An 18740-nucleotide genomic window follows, 5' to 3' on the forward strand; every position below is an offset into this window, starting at 1 on the left:
CAATGACTAGCTTCTTTCGTCTCATATCGGGTAAAAGCAATTGATAGTGGAAGTTGCTTTTGAACTGTTTCAGTAATGGCTGTTGTACCAGCAGCATTCTACAGACAAAACAGAACCCACAGATAAATACGTAAGAGAAGATTTATCATAGGAATTGGCTCATGTGGTTACGGAGGCCAGGAAGTCCCAGGAGCTGCCGTCCACCAGCTGGACAACCAGGAAAGCCAATGGTATAATTTAGTCGAAGTCTGAAGGGTCGGTGATGTCACTCCCAGTCCAAGGTCAAAGGCCTGAGAGCAAAGGGGCTGTTGGTGCAAATCCTGGAGTTGAAGGCCTGGGAACCAGGAGCTCGGAAGTGCAAGAATGGGAGAAGATGGAGGTCGCTGCTCCAAAAGAGAGAATTAGCCCTTCCTTCCCCTTTCTTGTTCCATTTGGTCCCCTGACACATTGTTTGATACCTACCCGCATTGGTGAAGGCAGATCTCTTCACTCAGTCTCTTCAATCGAATGTTAACCTCTTCCAGAAACACCTTCCCAGACATACCCCCCCAAAATTTTTTTAACCTGTTATCTGGGTATCCCTTAAACTAGTCAAACTGACACATAAAATTAAACCTCACAGATGTATTTCAGGAAATAAGTGGCCAAGTCACAAAGTAAATAAGCCTGCACAAGAACTTTGTCATTTAAAAAAAATTTTTTTAATGTTTTACTTATTTTTGAGACAAAGGCAGAGCATGAGCCTGCTCTGGGTTGCGGGGGGGTGGGGGGGTAGTGGCAGAGAGAGAGGGAGACACAGAATCCAAAGCAGGCTCCAGGCTCTGAGCTGTCAGCACAGAGCCCCATGCGGGGCTCGCACCCATGTATCGTGAGATCATGACCTGAGCTGAAGTCGGACGCTTAACCGACTGAGCCACCCAGGTGCCTCAGTAATTTGTCATTTTAATACAGTTAACTATGCCTGGACATCATATACCACTAGTGTTGACCAAAAAAAAAATTTGAAAAATATCAACGATTTTCTTTGCACTTAATAAATGCATTGTGTCGATATTCAGAGCTGAGTACACCAAATTGAGAGCAGCAGGTAGGTTGTAATTAACATTAAATTTGGACTCAGGAAACCTAGATGTTGGTCTCACACTAACTTTTTGAGTCATTTCATTCATTCATTCAACAACTATTTTTTGAACAGGGTATAACGCTCTGGACACTGTGGTAAGTGTTAGGGAACAAAATTGAAAAGAAAGTGACATTGTAGCTACATTTATAGACTTGTAGGCTAATAGAGAGGACAGATACCAATTAAAAAAAAATCTATGCATTAATAATACAACTGCTGTGAACTACCACAAAGAAAAGTTACAGGGAGAATGTGCCAGGGTGGCAGGTGGTCAGCACAGGCTTGATTGTGATTGAGATCTGAAGGATGCTTACGTGTCAGCTAGACAAGTGGGGCAGAGGGAACTGTATATGCAAAGTCCTAGTGGCCTGGATGGGGCAGCTGGCAGGCTCCAGGAGTTATAGATGGTCAGCGTGGCTTGAGCCTGGAGAACAAGTGCAGACCAATGGCCAACACACAGTAGGAGATCAACAAATGGTCGGGGGGCAGCAGGTGGAAAGGAGATGTGAGATAATCATACTTACATTTCAACAAATTAAATCTGGATTCAATACTGAGAAATAATTGTAGAAGGCACAAGCTGGCATAAGAAGACTAGTTAAGAGGCTACTGCTGGTCCAGAAGAGAGAACCGTTGTGTGATCAGGTCGGAAGTGGTGTAGATATGAACAATGAGACTGAGGCAAGAGGAGGTAAAAGCAATAGGGTTAGGTAACCGGTTGGGTATGGAGGAGGTGAATGAGAGGGAAGCGTTAAGGATGGCTCCTACATTTCTGGTTGAGCTGGGGAATAATGGAAACATACCAGATTCGAGCAAGACAAACTGCAAATCTTAATTTGTTTCTGCAAAATAAAAGGCAGACTTTTCTTTAGAAAAAGCCTTTTAATGTTTATTTATGAGAGAGAGACTGAGCATGCGAGGTGGGGAGAGACAGAGTCAGAGAGAGGAAGACAGAGGATCCCAAGTAGGTTCCACACAGTCAGTGCAGAGCCCGAGGTGGGGCTCAAACTCACAAACCCGTGAGATCACGACCTGAGCCGAAATCAAGGGCCGGCTGCTTAACCAACTGAGCCACTCAGGTGCCCCGAGGCAGACTTTCCTTTAAAGCACTGTCCAGGCTTAAAATGGTATGAATTGGATTATGGAATTCAATCATTTTTTTCAAAATAAAGAGTGAACTAACTAGAGTGGAAATTCTGTATAGGTAAATACATTAGGTATCTATTGTTATCTATTGTTAAAAAAAAAAATTACCCAAACCTCAGCAACCTAAAACAACATTTATTATCTCACAACTTATGTGGGTCAAGGAGTCAGCAGCAGCTGAGCCGGGTAGTTCTGGCTTAGGGTCTCTCAGGTGGTGGTCTTTGGGTTCTCGCCATGGGCTGCAGTCATCTGATGGCTTGCCTGGGGCTGGAGGGCTTATCTGCTTCTGTGGCGGCTCACTCACATGGCTGTGAGAAGAAGGCCTCAAGTCCTGACTAGCTCTTGGCAGGAGGCCTCCATTTCTTACCACACGGGTATCTCCATAGTTGGCCTGCATGTGCTGGTGATATGGCACCTGGCTTGCCCCAGAGAGAGCCAATGAGGAGGAAGATATAGTCCCTTTTGTGATCTCGTCTCAAAAGTCCCCTGCCATCAATTCCATTTTTCTGTTTGTTAGAAGCAAGTCACTAAATCCAGCCCACACTCGTGGAGGAGGGGAATTAGGCCACACCTCTTAAGGGAGGACTATCAAGAAATATGCAGATGTATTTTTAAAATTTTTTAAAGTTTATTTATTTTGAGAGAGCAAGAGCATGAGTGGGGAAGGGGCAGAGAGAGAGAGGGAGAGAGAGAGAGAGAGAGAGAGGGAGAATCCCAAGCAGGCTCCACACTGTCAGCACAGAGCCTGACACGGGACTTGAACTCACAAACCATGAGATCATGACCTAAGCGGAAATCAAGAGTCAGATGCTTAACCGACTGAGCCAACCAGGCACCCTGGTTTGTGGATGTATTTTAAAACCACCACAGAAAAGTGTTGCCTCAGTCTAATTGTTCATCTCTAATCTTCTACGCTTGCCACTACACAAAGCACTGGGCACCTTTCCTGGTTAGTGAATAACCACTGTTGTATACATTCAACTAAACTAAAATAAAACTAAAGTGTTATAAACTAGAAAACAGCTGTCTAGAATACTCAGTGCTAAAGGTCAGGGTGAATATTTACTCATTTATTTATTTATATCTCTGTAATGAGACAAGGACAGTCCAGCAAGGTACAAAGCTTATTGAATAATAAGCTGATGGATATTTGGGTCAAAAATTGTGAAACACTAGGAAGTGATTGCACGTAAATACTTTCTGCATAGGTCATAAGATACATAATGAGTTCTAGAAGTTACAAATCAAATATTTTATAGGTGAATCGGAGTTAGAGTTGAAGAATTAGAGAGCTTGAAGAAAGCTTACAGATGGTTAGTCTCATCTAGCTCCCTATTTAATAGATGAGAAAACTGGGAGTCAATACAAAGTAAAAAACATTTTTTTTCTTAGGAGCTCTCACACAGTTAGTGGGTGGAAACCACTTTTGATGGGACCGCTTCACAGTAATACCGGAGAGGGGAGTCACTGCTTTTTGAGGTTCTCTTCTAGTCCTGAAAATCCCCGACGTCTTAAGCTCTTGGAAAAGCACAAAAGGTGTCACATTCCCCTCACTTTAACCCTCTTTGCAAGCAGGTTACAGAATAGTCCATCGGATCTTTCAAGGTCATTTAGCAACTTGTTTGTAGGAATTGGGAATAAAGCCAAGGTTATGGATTCCCTCGTTTAGACTCTTTCGACCCTGTTACTTCTGAAACTTTGTTGTTTATCACAAACTAAACTGGCTTTTTTATGATATAAGGAGAGAGGATTAAGTAATAACTTTTACCTTGCCTTTGTTGAAGATTAATACACTCATATCTCTGAACACATGAATTATGTACTTATGTAATTTGATCTTAGATAGGGAGAGAATAAAGGCAGGAACAGGCCTGTGGTTTCTTGAATCTTCCTTTAGATTCATTAGCCATCAAACCTCTGTTGACTGTACTGGAATTTTATAGCTTATATCAGCAATTAAGTTTGTATGGCTTACTAGGCACACAAAGCAGATGATAAGATAGTTTTATTTACTTTGTTTTTACTGAGAGCTATCATATTGCTGAACACATTGTGAATATCTACTTAAATATGCAAGGTAGTGGGAATAGTATGAAATATCACAGTTTATAATAGAAAATTCCCTTTTGTATCTCTATGTATAGGTATTTAAAGTAGCTGTGATTTTACATCTGTATAGCTTCTTTTTAATTAAGAATAATTTTTTTAATGTTTATTTATTTTTTGAGGGAGAGAGAGGGAAAGCATGAGCAGCAAAAGGCCAGAGAGAGAGGGAGACATAGGCTCCAGGCTCCGAGCTGTCAGCACAGAGCCCAACGTGGGGCTTGAACTCATGAACCACGAGTTCATGACCTGAGCCAAAGTTGGATGCTCAACCAACTGAGCCACCCAGGTGCCCCACATTTGTATAGCTTTTTAAAAATGGTGAATAAAAACTAAAAAGAGTGTATAAAGTTTTTTCATGGAAAAACATTTCAGTATACAATGATGGTTTAGATTATCATCTAATATTTCATATTCAAATCCTTGAGTTGAATAAAACCACATTTTCCAAAGACACAGTTGGAAATGAAAAGCCTGTTTCAGCATGTTACTGATGTTCATCTATTTAATGAGTATTTATTGGATGTCTCATTCACCATAGTTCTTATTTCCAGTTACTGAATATATACTTGTTCTTAGAGTACCCATAGACACTGAAAATCAGCATCTCTGTAAGTTGCCTAATTATCTTTATCTCTGAGTTCTACATCTTTTATACTCCCTGTTTATTTTAGTGGCACCCATTGGGTACTCATTTTCACATCTCCTTTCCTCTTACTCCTCGAAGTCTATCCCCCCCTCTTTTTTTTTTTTTTTTTTTTTTTTTTTTTAAGATTCTATTTCCTCTTCTTCATCTTCGAAACCTCCTAGGGTCAGTCCATCATTCTCTAGTGCCTGGGCCTTTATAGCAAAACTGTCTGAGGTGTCCCTGATCTTATGGATCACTCTGTCACTGAACTGCTCTCCCATGTAATCCACATGGCTGCCAGTTACTTTGCTAACACAGAGAGGATCGCATTATTCCTTTTCTTAATGCCTTGTATGGCTTCCTAGCTCCTTAAGGATGAAGGGCAAATTCTGATCTTCCCAAATGGTTCTCAACTTACCTTTCTAAACCTCTAGTTATAAACATCCTTATTTCAACATCAACCCCGTCTTGGTACTCAGTCTTCAAAGTTTATTGCCTTTCCCCACTTCTCTTAGGGAACCTCTACTCACCCCTTCAACCTTTCCTCCTCTGAGAGGCTTTCTCCTTTCTATGCAAAGTTAACTGCCCAGTGTTTCACCTGACACTCTGTGTCTATCCTTATTATAGCTCATATTGCACAACTGTTTGTTTGCCTTTCCCATTACTGAATCTAGAGGGCAGGAGCCTAGACTTAATCAAACTAGCAAGGGGGCTGGAGCTCAGTGTTTGTTCTAGATGGAGAAGAGGTTCCATTTACAAACCATACTTGCAAAAATGAGTTTTCTTCAAGGACTTTTATATGTGCTGAGACAAATGCTTTGTAACTATCATTGGAATTCTAGAATTCAGAATTAGTCAATATGGTGGAGTACAGTAGGATTGTAGCATACAAGAGTTAGTAATAGATTGTAGTAGATTGGTTTTGGTCTTTTTTATGCATAGTAGGTGCTATATAAAATTTTTTGTAACTACTGGTAATATCAGAATAGTTTTCTGGAAAAAAAAAATCTAGTTTCAACAACCATATGTGAATTTTCCCCTTGACAGTATAAATGTGGGAATAAAACAAAAAAAATTTTTTTTCAGTTAAATCTCTCATATTTCATTAAAGATGCATATATTTGATATAAGGAACAAGGTACAACAATGGTGTGTATAGATGACATTTACAATGAAAATACCTGACGCCTAACTATCTGTCAGCTCAGTTCATTACGGTTTTTCCACAGTATAGTCTCACACTTAGGAAGCAGTGGCTTTGCTGCTTTTGTGTAATTGATGACCCACATTGTAGTAGATCTCAATTTAAATAATTATTTTTACACTGTAAAAATAAGACAGAAAATACTGAAGAATAGAATAAAGAAAAATGCCCATAGAAAACCACCCAGCCAACCCTGGATTTCAAACTTTCTCTTTTTTCCTGACCCCTTGTACTTTTGTGTGTGTATGTGTGTTTAAACATACATGTAATCATACTGCTTGGATAGTTTCATAACTTGTTCCCTCCCCCTAATACTACCAAAAATTTTTCATGGTGTTAGACACATTATATAAACATTTCAAGTTGTTACCCAAAATGTTACAGAGTATATATAGTTACTTTCAGGATATTTAGTTCCCATGTTTAATTTTGCATCTTTTAATACTATTGTGATGTAGAGTTTATGAATAAAGGTTTTGCTCTATTCCAGATGATTTCATTCAGAAAGAATCCCAGATATGGGATTACGGGTACAAGAGGATGAACATTTTTATAGGTTGAATCACGGTGCCAAATTGCTTTCTAAACAGGCTGTTTAAGTTTACACTCCCACTCACAATGTCTGAGAGTACCCTTTTTATCTCACCAGCCTTGAATGTTATCTTTTACCTAAATATTTACTAATACTATAGTCAACTGAAATGTTACATATTCTGGTCTGTTTGCTGTTGCCAGAGTTTAGGATAAAATCACAGCTTTGGAGTCCAACATAACTAAGGTTTGGTCATTGCTCTGCCATTTCCTGGCTGTGTCACACTGAACAAATTACTTAACTCCTTTGAGTCTCTTCAGTCACTGATTTAAAAAAAAAAAAAAAAAAGTCAATGTTAATATTGACCCCAAACACAGGGTTGTTGTAATTATTAAAAGAGATGCTCATGTAAATGCGTCTTACCCCAGTGCCTGGCACATGACAGACAATAGCGTATTATCCGTTTTCCAGTGCAAAAGTGTGTTACATACTTTTTTTTTGATTAGTGTACTATCCAGGAATTTACATAATACTTTGACTATCTTTATGCATGCAGCTTGATGTGGGACGCTGAGCAATTACCTGGATAAACCTTGCACCCTAGGGATAGAGTCAGGGAGTAATCTTATAGTTAAGTAAAAGCACACACCTGGTTCCCATCCTCGAGGAATTTGCAATCTGAAGATCTTTGAGTTTAACTCTAGGGGCTTTTAATTGTTCAGAAAGGTCGCAGAGGGCAATGGAGGAAACTCACTGAAGCTGGGAGCTTAGCGAACTGAAGCGTGAGCTTAGTGAAAGTGATCTGGGGAGAGAGTTCCTGGAAAAAGCTACCGTCTCGGGGAAGGCAAATGCTAAGGCAGGAAGCATATGAATTATTTGTTCCATAAAAGTTAAGTACATTCTTGAGGTTTTATTATTTGAATGTAAAGTTTGTTCATAAAGGGTAAACTATATGAAGATGGCATGCACGGCAAGCTGGACTGATCTGGTTTTGTGCACTACGGTTCAAGTATACTCAGGGCAAGTGTTACTCTTTGAATCCCAGCAGAAGACGGACACGGATGGGAGCGCGGACACTGACCACAAGTCTGTCTAGTCCCAGCCACTAATGAAAGTGAGTGGCCTGGAGTCAGACTAGGACCACTTGTCCAACCATCTCTAATTCCAGGATAATTTAGGTTTGGCTGCTCCTTGGGGGCCCCACGTCCAACTTTTTTCTTCTGGACCGCCTCCTCCCCAGAAATGTCGGTGGTAGTAAACATCGTCGACATCCTTGCGTGGATAAAACTCTGCACTCGCGACTGGGGCCATATCCATCGAGGTTTTGTTGGAGTTATCCGAAATAGCAAGTTTTTCGAGTTGGGGAAAAACGGCCAGAGCAATTTCCACGTTCTCGGTGGCACACATAAATCCCTCTAAGATAGGCCCCTTTCTGTCTCCCGGTGGATTCTCCAGCTGAGCAGCCAAGTAACCCGCGCCCGACTCCGTCCTGGCTCCCCCCTCCGGGAAGAAGACTCCCTCCTCAGGAGGGCGATGGAAACGCCCTCGGCGAGTTTTCCGGCACCCGCGGGAGTTTCAAGTTGCCACTCCCGGGGGTGCGCGGAGCGGGTGGCGGCGGGCGCGCCGCGAGCTTCGGCTGCAACAGCCCGCGTCCCTCCGGCTCAGTCCCGCCGGCAGGGGCTTCCCGCGGGCCTCCGCGGCCGACGCCGGCCCTGGCGCGTCCCCACCCCGCGCCGCGACCCCCGGCGACGCCGCGTGCGGCGGGCGGCGGCGAGCGCGGGGGGCGGGGCGCGGGCGGCCCTCACGGCGGCGGCGGCGGCGGCGGCGGCGTTGGCGCTCGGGCCGCGGCGCGAGGCCGGCCGGCCGGCAGGGGGAGGCGGGGGGCGCGGGGCAGCCCCGCCTTCCCCCCGAGGAGCCGCCGGGCGGCCATATTGCGGAGCTGTCTGCGGTGGTGGCGGCGCCTCTCGTCCCCGGCGGCCCGGCGCTTCCACCGCCGCCTTTCCCTCCCTGCCGCAGCCGCGACGCCCGGCGCCGCCGCGCAGCGCCCCGGCCACGCTCGGGGCGGGAAGGAGCCGCTCGCTCTCGGGGTAAGCCGCTGGCGCCCTCCCTTCCCTCCCCACCCCCCCCCCCCCCAGTCGCTGCTCCCGGGCGGCTCCGGAGACGCTGAGGTGGCGAGAAGTTGCGGGGGCCCGCGCTGCCCGGCGGCCGCTTCGCGAGGGCCTCGCGCGCCTCTGTGTCCGCGCCCCGCGGGCCGCGGCGCCGCCGAGCTCCCGGCCCGGCCCGCCAGGCCGCTCCCGGGGTCGGCGGCAGGCGCTGGGCGCGGCCCGAAGCCCGAGGCGGCCGCCGGGCGTTTGTGGTCGGCGCGGGCGCGCGGTCCGCCCCCGGGGTGGGCCCCGGACCCCCAGACCCCGGGCAGCGGCGGGTTCCCGCCGCCTGGGCGCGGCCCCGGCGCGGCCTGGCGCGTCCCTTCGGGGCGCCCAGAAAATACCGTGAGCCTGGGTAGAATTCTAGTTTGCAGTGCAGGATGGGGGGAATTCATTAGAACTTCTCCCCCTCCTTTCTCCCCCTCCCCCCCCAACCCCCACCGACCTCCAGTTTGAAAGTAAGGATGTTGAATTACTAGAGAGAGCGCGTTGGCCCTGGCGGCAAAGGGATGTTGTGTTCTGTACGGGGTTCGGGGCGCCGAGCCGCTCCCGGCCCCGGCCCCGGCCCCCGCGAGGCCAGGCCCGCCGTCCCCGGCCGCCGCGCTCTGTCTACCTGCTGCCGCGGCCGCGGGCGGCCTCGGAGCCTCGCAACTTTGTCCGGCCGCGGAGGCGGCAGCCCGGCTTGCGGTCTCGGCCCCCGTCCCCGCTTCCCGCTTCCCGCTTCCCGTGAACGCGCTTCCGCTTGATTTCCGGGCGAAGTCTGAAAGAGGGGCTCTGCGTTCCTGCAGCTTCGGTGAAGCGCATCACTTCCTATACAGAGACGTCGGGATTCCTGCACCGAGCCCGCTATTGGGTTCTTTTCTTTTTTCCCCTAACGAGATTGAGTGAAGTCCGTTTCGTCAGAGATCAGTTTAAAAATACGGTTGAGGGTTTGTACCAGACTTTTTAATGAGTCCCGTGGCACTGAGGCTGGCATGGTGCAAATGTAAAAGGCTGAGATAATAAGGGTTTATTTGATGAAGGGGTACGGACATCGACATTGCAATCTATTGTTTACGGAGCGTACAGTTTTTACAACACTAAATACTCTTTTATATGTCGGACGGAGCTCTGAATGAACAATTGCCCCGTTCATGTGGCAGGGTAAATAAATAATGGCTTAATCCATTTGCCAAAACAGCATTATTAGATTTGAGAGGAGATTAATATTCAGGGCTGCATTGTTTTGTGTGTGTGTGTGTGTGTGTGTGTGTGTTTTAATTTTCAGAATCCCATTGCTTTCACTAGTGTGCTTTATCTTTCAAACTAATATGACAAAAATGACAAAAGGTAGAACACCCCTTTTGAAGTTAGTAAAAAGGATCGTCACGGACTTTGGTTCTTTCCTTAATCACTTTTTTTATGTAGGGAGGAATTTAATAAACAGGTAACATTATTAAAGAATGAATACATATGTATTGGAAATTGTAGCTTTATGTAAATGAGGCAGAATTTAATTGTGGCGTTTAGGAATGTTAAATTCTTGCTCTTGGGGAATTTACGTTGTTTTGTTCACTTCTGTGTCCCTACGCATGGAAGAGAGTGGGTAGGAGAGACTCAGAAATATTTGTAGAATAAATGCAATTAATTTCAGTGTGGGTAAAGTATGTGGGGTCTGTCCTTTTAGACATTGTCATTACTTAAACTGATGATTGTTTTTCCTTTGGTGGTAAGAAATGACAGACTTGGCTTTTCCCTCTCTTGGTGTCAGTAGTCTCGGGGAGGGGAGCAAGGGTTGTTTCTTGTTGATTGCTTCACCATTGCCAACAGCACAATTGGATTTTATTACTCATTTATGTGTTTGGCAGGTTGTTGAAATGAAAGTCTTGATACGTCTTTATTTTAACTTCTGTTGTCGTTGAATATTCTCTCCATATAGTTTCATAGAGCCTGCAATGTGGAACAATGGTGGGAATCTTTTCACCCATTTTTAACTTAATGCATTTTAACTTAGGCTGCTTAAAAAGTGGCAGGTTTTAACCAATATTGCCCAAAGACTGAAGCCAAAAGAAATGTGTTCTGTGAGGACTGTGAAGAGTGAGCTGTGCTGGTGGAGCACACCTGGCAGGGTAGAGCCAGTATGAGTTTATGCTCCTTCTCTCAATCTGGGAGCTCAAGGAAGTAACCCTTTCTTGGATAGCTTGGGCCTCCAGCTGACCAAAGGCTAGTGGGTACTTCTTAACTACCCTGATGTTACCCTTTTGCTACTGAATTCAGCGGAACTGGATTGGATTGCTCTCGACTCCACCCTTAGAAGGTTATTTTTAAGCCTCCCAGTGTTGTTACTGACGGCTAAAGTGCTTCTGGGACCTTCACTCAGTCCTGTGGCCAGTGCGTACTCACCTCTTGGGTGATGCAAGCGGCCAGTCTGACCCCAGCGAAGTCCTCAGTTTGTAGCCTCTTTCACAGAATCTTGTCTTTCCTATTCATTTATTTCTCAATATTATTTTCTATTAAACGTATATTTTAAACTTTTATTTTTTAGAGAGCGTGAGTGTGAGTGAGTGGGGGAGGGGGCAGAGGGAGAGAGAGAATCTAAAGCAGGCTCCACACTCCGCTCCAAGCCCTTGACCATCATGACCTGAGCCAAAACCAGGAGTTGGACCCTCAACCGACTGAGCCACCCAGGCGCCCCTTAAACCATTTTTAAAGATGTTGAAAGTAATACAGTTTATGACAAACTTAAAAAACTTATATCTTTAAAGATGTAAAAGTAAAGCTACAAGTTCTCTTCACTCCCCAGAACTACCCAACGTCTTTCCTACTCCCGTTTTTCATAGGTATTGCTGTTAGCACTTCCTTCCGTGGATACAGAAAATGCCAAAACTTAGGCAAAAATAAACATAAAAATCCTTTATTTGTGATTTTAAAGTCTATAAAAATAAGGTTATTTTGTAACAAACACTGAAATGGTATTTATTACTGTGTTGAAAAGATTAATGTTTCTCAGACGTTTAAAAAAATTTTTTTTGATGTTTATTTTTGAGAGAGACAGAGTGTAAGCGGAGAAGGGGCAGAGAGAGAGAGAGAGAGAGGGAGACACAGAATTTGGAACCGGCTCCAGGCCCTGAGCTGTCAGCACAGAGCCCTGGGACTGGAACTCAGGACCCATGAGATCATGAGCTAGGCTGAAGTTGGGCGCTTAACCGACTGAGCCACCCAGGCCCCCCTAAAATTTTTTTAATGTTTATTTTTGAGAGAGAAGATTTGAAGCAGACTCTGAGCTGAGAGTGGAGAGCAAAGTGTGCTTATGTGCTTGTGCAAATTTTCTTGCTTAATGATTGAAGGTGAAGTTCACTTTTTGTTTTCTCCCTATAGTATGGCATATAATAGTGAAAAATGGTGTCCTTTAAAAAATGTGTGTCTTTGGGGATACCTAGGTGGTGCAGTTGGATAGGCGTCCGACTCTTGACTTTAACTCAGGTCATGATCTCAAACTTGGTGAGTTTGAGCCCCACACTGGGCTCTGTGCGAACAACAACGCTGAGCCTACTTGGGATTCTCCCTCTTTCTCTGCTGTTTTCCCCTGCGCGCGCACACACACACACACACTCTCTCTCTCTCAAAATAGTAAGCTTTAAAAAAAAATGTGTCTTTGTATTGGGAGCTGTTTGGAAAGGAAATATAGTCCATACGATTTACTTTCCTCATTCCATTTAATACTGAAGTCTAGCTTCAGCTTCGTAGAAGAGAGGGGCTCAGTCAAGTTAGGAGTTGGACAGGGTTTTTTGGGTATTTTTTTCCCCTTTGAATAGACAGTATGTATAGAGATCCTTCCAAATTTCCTAATTTAAAATAACTTACTTTTATTTAAAAGGTAGATGTTAAAAATTTGTATATGCATAAGTTTTGTATTGTTTTTTCCTACTGTAACATCAGTTACTCTTTAATAGAATTCTAAATTGGATTTTGCAGAGGTTTTATATATATAAATAAGGTAGCGATTTTTTTTTTTTAATTTTTTTATTTAGTGTTTTGCTTCAAGCAGTCCAATACAGATGAATAGAATGTCCAGTCATGCTGGTTACTTTTCTACGTAGTTTATATACATTTGAAATAAACTGTTTTGACAGGCCAGATCTCTCCGGCTGGCCTGATTTTGTAAAGGAAGTTTTATTGGAACACGGAAATATAATTAGTTTACATAGTGTTTCTGGATACTTTTGAGCTATAATGTCTGAGGCCATATATTTTGCACATCCTGAAGTATTTGCTCTCTGGTCATTTACAGAAAAAGTTTCCAACCCCTGATTTAGAGAAAAAAATATCTTGTTGAAAGAATGTCTTAGGTACTGTATGGAAGGAGGTAGCACATTGTTTTGTTTTTTGCCCCATGATTATAGAATTTATAAAGTTATAAATCTTAGTAATTGGAACAGATCGTTTTTTCCAAGTTGTAGGTAGTCTGTGGGCTTTCAGAACTTTAAATGTTTCTTTCATTTGTGAAAAGTTGTTAACTAAAACTGGCTGCAGTGAAATTGTGAGGTGAACAACCTTCTTTTTCAAGGACTTCTATCACTTAAGATGCTTTGGCCACAATAACAGGAAATTCTCAAGCTGGCTTAAATAATGAAGAAAATTAAGACACTTAAGAATAGCTCAGTAATGATATCAAGGACTCACTCTCTTTACAACTTTCTGCCCTGTGGCCTTCCCCCATTGGCTTCGTCCTGAGACTGCTCTCTCCAGCGTTACAGTTTGGCTGCAAGCACCTGCCATCCGCACACAGCAGTTCCCAAAGAACTGGGAAGGAATGCCTCTTCCAGCAGCCCCCCAGCAGAGGTCTTCTTAGTGTCACTGACCAGGCTTGGGATATGTTCCTTATCCAACCCAGTTACTGGCAGGGGGAATGGGATTGCCCCTCCTCTATCTAACTCTGCTCCCACTAGATTGTTTTAGTGTCTTGGGTTCTTTCTTAATCCCACCCACCTGAACTCACACCCAAGATTGAGCTGTTGTACATAATCTAGCATGAATATGTGAGTTCATATCTTCTTGGTTACCAAATTTATATAAATTATGAAATGAAAAGTGTTGATTCCTGCTAAAACACTTTTGAGGCAGGGTTGACAAAATGTGGTCCATGAGCCAAATCCAGCCTACGGCCTGATTTTGTAAATAAGGTTTCATTTGAACACATCATTTGTGCACATATTATCTATGGCTGCTTTCATGCTACAAGAGCAGAATAGTTGTAACAGAGACCGTATGGCCTTGCAGAATCTAAGAAGTTTATTTACCTGGCCATGTAGGGAAAAAGTTGGCCAACTTTAAGATAGCATACATACATTTATACTTCTCTGCCAAATACTGTTTGTATCTGGTGAGTAACATACTGACAAAGTCACATTCTAATGGGAATACAAATGTGCTGTTTTGTATACTATAAAGTGTGTTAAATGTTTAAATGCCCTTGTGTTAATAATATTAACAGGAGTTAATTTTCAGTGCACCAGTGTTCTAAGCAGAGTTTTCTGTGATGTGAGTTATTTCTTGTTTCCTATTTATTTTTTTTAATCTTCCTATTGTTTCTGTAATTTAATAACCTTTCAATAAGTTAACAGAGTAGGTATTGTTTGCAACTAAAAATCCTGGCTAGTACACAGAATGATGTGGGCACATGAGTGCAACAGAGGGACCCTTAGTAAAACGGAGAGAGAATGGGGATACAGGAAATCTCAGCCATGATTAATTGGATCTGGAACCCTTTGGCTTTTACTGAGTGTGTGGAATGGACTAAACTTGGTTAGCCGTCATCAGGACTTCTGATAATTAAGCCATTTGTAGATCCTAGACTTAGAAAAGCTGTGAAGTTTTAGTTTGATTATTAGCAAGGTTGGTGTGTATACTTGAACCCATTACTATCATCTAACCAACAATCAGTATAATTATAGTTACCATTAGAAGTGTCAGACTGTCCTTTAACTCTGATTTGATCGTCAAATTAAATGAGATTGCTAAAAATAATCTCTTGAATAATGTCTTGAGTAGAGACAATAGAGACAGCAGAGGTCTAAATTTGGGAGACCTAGTTGGGAGGAGTTTTGTTCTCCCATATTCATGTTTGTTGTCTCTCTTTTATTTTTTTTTTTAAATCTTTTTTTTAAGTTTGTTTACTTATTTGAGAGAGAGAGAGAGAGAGAGAGAGAGAGAATCCCGAGCAGGCTCTTCACTGTCAGCATGGAGCCCAATGGGAGGCTTGAACTCACAAACTGAGGTCATGACCTGAGCCAAAATCGAGAGTCAGACGCTTAACCAACTGAGCCACCCTGGCACCCCTTGCTGTCTCTTGTAGTATGTTGGCTTATTAGTGTGTTACTTAGCTATTTGATAATGTAAATTAGAGGAAAATATTGCCCTTGACAATAATCAACAGAAAAAGTCAAATGAATATTACATGTAAACTTAATATGCCAACAAAATCGACAACAAACTTCTGAGGCCCTACTGTGAGCCAGGCACCATTCCAGTTTAAAACAAAAATTTTTTTTTTACATTTATTTATTTTTGAGAGAGAGAGACAGACAGACAGAGTGTGAGCAGGGGAGGGGCAGAGAGAGAGGGAGACAGAATCCAGAGCAGGCTCCAGGCTCTGAGCTGTCAGTACAGAGTCCGATGTGGGGTTCGAAGCCACAAACTTTGAGAGCATGACCTGAGCCAAAGTTGGATGCTCAACTGACTGAGCCACCCAGGCGCTCCCTCCCTTCCAGTGTTTAAAAGGGAGTTTTGAATATTTTGAAATTAGAAGCTTAATGAAAGAACTTCCAGAGAGCCTTAGTGATTGCATGAAAGAATATTGTCCAATTTAAGAAACGTAATTACTTTATTCTGTTTTGAAAATAAGCTGCTATTGTGTCCAGTGGTTCAAAACCTGTAAAGCCTAGAATGGTTTGTGAGAAGTCAGGTCATTTTGAGACTTGCTTTTTCCTGCTGCATAGGTGACTTAAATCAATCTGTTTGTTTTAACATTTTTTTTTTTTTAATGTTTTATTTATTTATTTTTTGAGACAGAGAGAGACACAGCATGAACGGGGGAGGGGCAGAGAGAGAGGGAGACACAGAATCGGAAGCAGGCTCCAGGCTCTGAGCCATCAGCCCAGAGCCCGACGCGGGGCTCTAACTCGCGGACCGCGAGATCGTGACCTGAGCTGAAGTCAGACGCTTAACCGACTGAGCCACCCAGGCGCCCCTGTTTTAACATTTTTAAACATGCATTATGTTACCTTTTGATGTTTTCATAAGTGTAAAATGAAACTGAATTGCATTGAGCTTTCTTAGCTTTTAGCATTTAAAATTAATCTTTGCAAATGGTATTGTTTTTCTACCCACCTTGGGAACAATATAGATACGGTGTTTCTTTTAAATTTATAGGTTTATTTTTTTAAGCTTATTTTTATTATTTTGAGAGAGAGCAAGTGGTGGTGGGGGGGGGAAGAGAGAGAGAGAGAGAGAGAGAAAGAAAGAAAGAAAGAAAGAAAAAGAAAGAAAGAAAGAAAGAAAGAAAGAAAGAAAGAAAGAAAGAAAGAAAGAAAAAGAAAGAAAGAAAGAATGAATATCTCAAGGAGGCTCCACACTGTCAGCACAGAGCCCATCTCCAGGCTCAAACCCATGAGTTCATGACCTGAGCTGAAACCAAGAGTTGGATGCTTCACCAACTGAGCCACCCAGGTGCCCCAGATTTCTTTTAGAAGAGAATCTAAATTCAGTGTACAAGTTTGTTTTTAGTATTGTAGTTCTGCTTTATATTTGTTTTAGGTTCTAGAAATTTGGTTTGCATTTATAGTAACATGTAAAAATTGCTCAAAAGTGTTGAAGATTTCATTTCCTTGAAAATATCCTTGAACAAAAATCAGTTTCTACCTAAGCAAGTACTTATAAATACCGTATTTGGAACTGTATATCACCCTTATAGGAAATACATTTTCAAGGTGATTATACCAGTACTAATGTAACTTGTAACATCTTTAGAGATAGTCTTTTGATCTGAAAACAACGGAAGAAAGAGCTTTAGCTTCTTCTAGAAAAGCTCTGGTAATTATTTGAGATGAGCTTCTCTGGAATGATGTCAGAAAAAAGAATAGGAAAACCAGGAGAGCCCAGGACTCAAGTTTAAAAGGACCCCTGACTTGTTGACTAGCCGTATTACTTAGGGCAAGTCACTTATCTGAATCTAAATTCCTTATTAAAAGAATGAGGGATTGTGATACCTTTCTTGGGCAAAGGGAAGAAGGGTAGTTATTATGAAGGTTAGGTGATACAGGTGAAGTGGCTGAAAAGTATTCTACAGGTAGTTCCTTCATTCACTCCCCTTGTGCTTGTTTTGTGCCTTATTTCTTTATTTACAAAATGGAGCTGAAATTTTTTTGTCCTCTTTGCTTCACTTGAGGAATGACATGGCATTATATAGCTAAAGGTGCATTAATACTGCCATTAAATTGAGTATTAACATTGAGCTAAAAACATAATAAACATAGTTCTGTGTATATTAGAGCTTTTAAGCTTGTGGGTCTGTGAACTTGGATAGGGAAAAAAGTTGCATATTTTTTACACGTTTTCTTGCCATTATTAATGTGGGCACCTAGTAGTATTAGCATTAACACAGACTGTTTCCATTAGAAATTGTAGATGTTTTCATAATCTGTCGCTGTTGCAGAGATGTCGAAGTGACATTACTTGGAAGTTTAATCATTAGATCCGCTGGTAGACACTGTTACTTAATTTAAAAACACATATATTACTATATCATAAATTCGTGATTTTTATATTTTGGTGATTGTAGTCCAGTATAGTTGGTCTTTTATGCAATGTTAATGTGTCTTATTAAAATACATTTAAAAGTACTTCTATACATTAAAAGCATTTAAAAATGCTTTTCTGGGAAGGGCTTTATAGGCTTCACCAGAGGAGGACTATGCAGGGGAAAAAGAACTTTTTTATTGTAGATGTTGTTATTGTGTTCGTCTGACTGCCAGAGTTACCTTATTAATTCAGTTTATACTTTCTTTTGTTATACTGCTTCCTAATCCCCCAGTAAATTGGCAGAGGAATTCTTTTGTAACTTTTTGGTCTGTGGAGAGAAACGGTTGGTTCAGAGATTGCTTCTGTATCTCAAAAGGCAGGGAAAAAAAAATTACAATTAGGCGTGAGGAAAAGGATATCTTAAGAGTAAAATTAGGCAGTGTGACATAAATTATTGAAGGTTTGGTAATGGGCCCAGGATGGACGAGAGTGAACACCTGTTTTACCACCTGACAGGTGGGAAGAGTCTGTTGTGCCACTGACTTCATAGAGCTCAAGGTGTTAGGCATGAGGCTGTTTTTCCATTGTGTGAGGTAGAGAGGAGGCTGTTTTAAGGTCCCCCTCAGAGTTAACGGATAAAGTAGAAAATGCTTTATATGAATGCATTGTCTGTAAACATCGTACTTAGAGTTTATAGCCGTACAGTTACTTTTCTGCAGATGGGAAATGTGTATACTGGCAGCATCTCTTAAAACTTCTTGTTGAGCATGTCTTTGCCATGATTGTGCAAAGAAGTAGGGTAAGACCTCTTGAAGAAATTTACCAAGGAGGGAGTAATTTTCTTCTCAGTAATTAGATATTTGAGGGTGGATGGGAGAAGAGTTTATTTTTACTATATATCTCTAATGTACAATGGTTTAGGCGATTATGTAATATATATGTATATGTGCGTATGTGTATATATATATATATATTTTTTTTTTTTTTTTTTTTTTGACAAGAAAGAAAGGAAAACACTGAAAGACCGTAATTTCAAGATGAGTCAGTTAGAGATGGAAACCCAGGACATGTATCTTGGTATC

General features: G+C 42.3%; 1 protein-coding gene across 2 annotated transcripts in view; it reads left to right on the forward strand.

Annotated features, from left to right (window-relative positions):
- Nucleotides 1-8711: 8711 nt before the first annotated feature.
- The window catches only part of RDX (radixin), a 93372-nt gene continuing 83343 nt past the window's right edge, over nt 8712-18740 (forward strand). For both annotated transcript variants that reach the window (XM_053900526.1, XM_053900527.1), the window contains exon 1: nt 8712-8823. The gene's annotated coding sequence lies outside the window, so the exon portion shown is untranslated. The remainder of the gene's footprint in view (nt 8824-18740) is intronic.

The sequence above is a fragment of the Panthera pardus genome, unplaced genomic scaffold (assembly GCF_024362965.1).
Source record: "Panthera pardus isolate Hobbes unplaced genomic scaffold, ASM2436296v1 HiC_scaffold_12, whole genome shotgun sequence".
Classification (NCBI taxonomy): domain Eukaryota; kingdom Metazoa; phylum Chordata; class Mammalia; order Carnivora; family Felidae; genus Panthera; species Panthera pardus.